This window comes from Martes martes (genome assembly GCF_963455335.1).
Source record: "Martes martes genome assembly, chromosome: 13".
Taxonomy (NCBI): domain Eukaryota; kingdom Metazoa; phylum Chordata; class Mammalia; order Carnivora; family Mustelidae; genus Martes; species Martes martes.
In genome coordinates this window covers 25,516,569-25,520,863 of record NC_137901.1, presented here as the reverse complement: position 1 = coordinate 25,520,863, position 4,295 = coordinate 25,516,569, and positions in this window count along the sequence as shown.

Here is a 4,295-nt window from a genome sequence, read left to right as displayed (position 1 = left end):
TCCTCTCCATCTACCCTTGTCCTCTATATTATTTGATATGCTCCACCAATAAGTGAAACCATATGATACTTGACTTTCTCTGTTTGACTTATTTCACTCAGCATAATCTCTTCCAGTCCTGTCCATGTTGCTACAAAAGTTGGGTATTCGTCCTTTCTGATGGAGGCATAATACTCCATAGTGTATATGGACCACATCTTCCTTATCCATTCATCCGTTGAAGGGCATCTTGGTTCTTTCCACAGTTTGGCGACCGTGGCCATTGCTGCTATAAACATTGGGGTACAGATGGCCCTTCTTTTCACTACATCTGTATCTTTGGGGTAAATACCCAGCAGTGCAATTGCAGGGTCATAGGGAAGATCTATTTTTAATTTCCTGAGGAATCTCCACACTGTTCTCCAAAGTGGCTGCACCAGTTTGCATTCCCACCAACAGTGTAAGAGGGTTCCCCTTTCTCCACATCCTCTCCAACACACGTTGTTTCCTGTCTTGCTAATTTTGGCCATTCTAACTGGTGTAAGGTGGTATCTCAATGTGGTTTTGATTTGAATCTCCCTGATGGCTAGTGATGATGAACATTTTTTCATGTGTCTGGTAGCCATTTGTATGTCTTCCTTGGAGAAGTGTCTGTTCATATCTTCTGCCCATTTTTTAATATGATTATCTGTTTTGTGTGTGTTGAGTTTGAGGAGTTCTTTGTCATTCCTACAGGGGAACACCTGCCTAGTTTCCTGGACCCAGTACGTTGATCTGAAGTTTCTAGGCTAAAATGCACTAACCAGATCTTAACTGTTTTTTTGTTGTGGTTGTTTGTTGTGGTTGATGTTGTTGTTAATGTTATAAAGTCCAAGGGAGCTTCTCGGAACTGAAGCAAAATCGCCTTTAAATGCCAATTGCAAAATCCTATAATAAGAATATTATAAAAGGACTGAAAGAAGGGCTATGCAGATTAGAAAGTGCATGGAACAAAAAACAAACCCAAACAACACAGGATAGGCCAGGAAGCCGGTAAGGAGAGAGGGAGGCCTTCTGCATGCGGAATATACTGGATGCTTTATTCCTGGTCCGGGGAACATCCTGGAATGGAGCCTGTGCAGAAGGCTGGAGAAAAAAAAAAAAAGAATGCCTGGCTTCTGCCCTAGAGACTCTTCTCACTTTTAACCTTGTGGTTCCCACAGTCCTGACTCAGAGTGACCTGTGCTCAAATCCTGACCACCCAACTCACCAGCTGTGTGATCTCGGGAGGGTGATATGCAATTTATTGTCCCAACCAGGATGCTTTGGAAGGGGGGTGTTATTAATGATTTCACACGGGCAACATAATGTATGGTCATTCTCTCTTAAGTAAAACGACAAATACTTATTTTTAGCGTCATAACAACCAATGTAATATTTGCTCGGCACATCTTATTAGACTGGGCTCCGTTCTTTATATACTCACTGTCATCCTGTGACAGAGAAACAATGATTAACTCCATTTTCACAGACAAGGAAACTGAGGTTTGGAGAAGTTAATTTTCTTGAGATTGAGGGGAGGAGATGTTTCAGGTCTCCTACCACCAGGCAGTAACGAGGCTGTAAGGAACCATTAGAACTGGAGCGTTCTGGCTGCCTGGTTGGCTCAGTAGCAAAAGCTTGTGACTCCTGATCTCTGGGTAGTAAGTTTGAGCCCCACGTTGGGTGTAGAGACTACTTAAATGAATAAATAAAAACTGAAAAAAAAAAAAGAAAGAAAGAAAAAAAGAACTGGAGCATTCAAAGGAGTGTCCTGGCTGGGAACACTCATCTTGAGAAAGGACGCAGTGATCACGTGGTACTCATTATTATTCATTACTGAACACGTGTTTGGAATTGTGCATTGAGAATGTCCCACAGTTCCTGAGCCCCACTTTGAGAATCATTTTGATGGTAGTAAGTTTTCACCCATGGAGGATAAATACGGTCTTTGAAAAGAACCTGAAGTGATTCAGGATAAAAGTGAATCATCTAAAAATATATTTTGACTTCTGGCTTCCATTTAGAATGTAGAAAACTGAGAGTGTCCCCTCTTCCTAACAACAAGGAAAACAAAACCCAGAAAATCTACAAAATCATGACCTTTCTTGAGCCCATCAGAAAAAACTCATGCCACAGGACCACATAATTAACAAGGAATCTAGGGAAAGACAGGCTCCTCCGAGGTTAGACAGGACACGAGCCCTGGCACTCCTGTAACAGAGTGACAGAGGAAGACCAGGCCACCCTACAAGTCAAGAAGAAGCATCCAGCTAAAATGATGGAAGAATCACAAAGGCCAAGTGTGGCTAGCACAAGATCACAGATCCCCGGGAGCTGCAGACATCAGGGACCTACCACACCACTCAGAAGTTCTTCTCTGTAAACCTCCATCAGACACTCGGAAAGATTGGGGACAAGGTAGGAGACCAGAGAAAACCTTCCTCCATGGTTCAGGACTGGAAGAAAGGAGTAGACTTGGCTTTAGGAAAAGAGAGGGGGAAGGGCAATGGCCCTATGGCTTGTAGAGCACAAATGAAGATACAATACAGCTGGAGAAAAGGAAAAGGCCAAAGTTTCCACTCCCAGAGGAGGGATGGGATACAGTCCTGGGCCTAACATTAGGTCTCGTGCTACTGGAGGAAGGTCAGGATTAGTAGGAAAAGCCCCATTTCCAAGACAGAGACCAGAGTCTGCCCAAGGCTGGGGCTGAGTCCAGACACGAGAGAACCCTACTCCCGCCCTTCCATGCCCACCCCCAGGCTAAGCAATAGCAGTCTGCACTGGGGTCATGGCAAGACAATGGGAAGGAAGAGGTTCCCTCTGTGGAGCAGGCACACGGGAAAACTGAGGCTAGAGAAAAGGTACAGAAAAATCTTTCTGGTACCCCAGCCCCATCCCTTAGCACATGGTGTTGCTCATCAATAGAACACATAAAAAGAGAATCAGTAAATACTGAGCTGACCTGTGTAACACTATCAACCATCTTGACCTAATTGAGTTTCTAGAATATTCCAAATGATGACACCCAAATACACATTCTTTACAAGTACACATGGATATTGACCAAGATATTCCATAAAACAAACTTCAACTAATTTAAAAGAATTGAAGTCATAGGAAGTATGATCTCAGACCATGATGGGATTATACCAGAAGCAGACAGACAAACAGAAAGATGTCTGGACAAGCCCCAAATATGTATATATTGCATATCCCATGTTCAAGTAACTGAGGAGTCAAAGAAGTCATGTGAGAATTAGGAAAGAATTTGAGTGGAATGAAGAGGCACCTGGGTAGCTCAGTTGGTTAAGCATCTGACTCTTGCTTTCAACTCAGGTCATATCTCAGGTTCATGAGATCAAGCCCAATGTCAGGTTCCATGCTTAGTTCGGAGTCTGCTTGGGATTGTCCCCCTCTCAGCCTCTCCCTTTGCCCCTTCTGCTCTCTCTCTCTCTCTCTCAAATAAATAAATATATCTTTTAAAGAAAGAATTTAGGGCACCTGGGTGGCTCAGTGGTTTAAAGCCTCTGCCTTCAGCTCAGGTCGTGATCCCAGGGTCCTGGAATCAAGCCTCACATCGGGCTCTCTGCTCGGCGGGGAACCTGCTTCTCCCTCTCTCTCTGCCTGCCTCTCTGCCTACTTGTGATCTCTGTCTGTCAAATAAAGAAATAAAATCTTAAAAAAAATAGAAAAAGAAAAAAATAATTTAAGTGGAATGAAAATGAAAACAAAACTTACCAATTTGTGGAGTGCCCCTAAAGTACCACTTAGAGGAAAATTATAGAATGAGATGGTCACGTTAGAAGATGAACAAATGTCTCAATTTGAGGAAATTCGATATCTTAACAACAATGAGCAGATCAATGTGTTTATTTAGGTTTCCTTTAATAAAGCTCAGCAATGTTTTCAACTTTCTGGAATAGAGGTCTTGCGTGTCTTTCATCATAAAGTTTTGAGTTTACAAACAAAACAAAACAAAACAAAAAACAAGAAAAATGACCTTAGAGCATAAAATAAAGCTTTCATTGTAGTGGGGGTATATTCCAAATCAAATAAAAAGTAAAGGTTCCCTTATTTGTTGTATCAAAAAATATCCAAATAACCACTAAAAATGAGACACTGCTAGTTGCTACTTATCCAACAGGCAAAGCAGATTACCAGCTCCTTGAAAGCAGGAAAGTGTCTCTTTAACTGGATTTGAGCAACCCTAGGGAGATTTCTCTCCCCGGATGGGGCTCCCTTGGAAGCATTTTCGAAGACTGATTATACCTCTCAGCTCTGCTCAAGTGGCACCT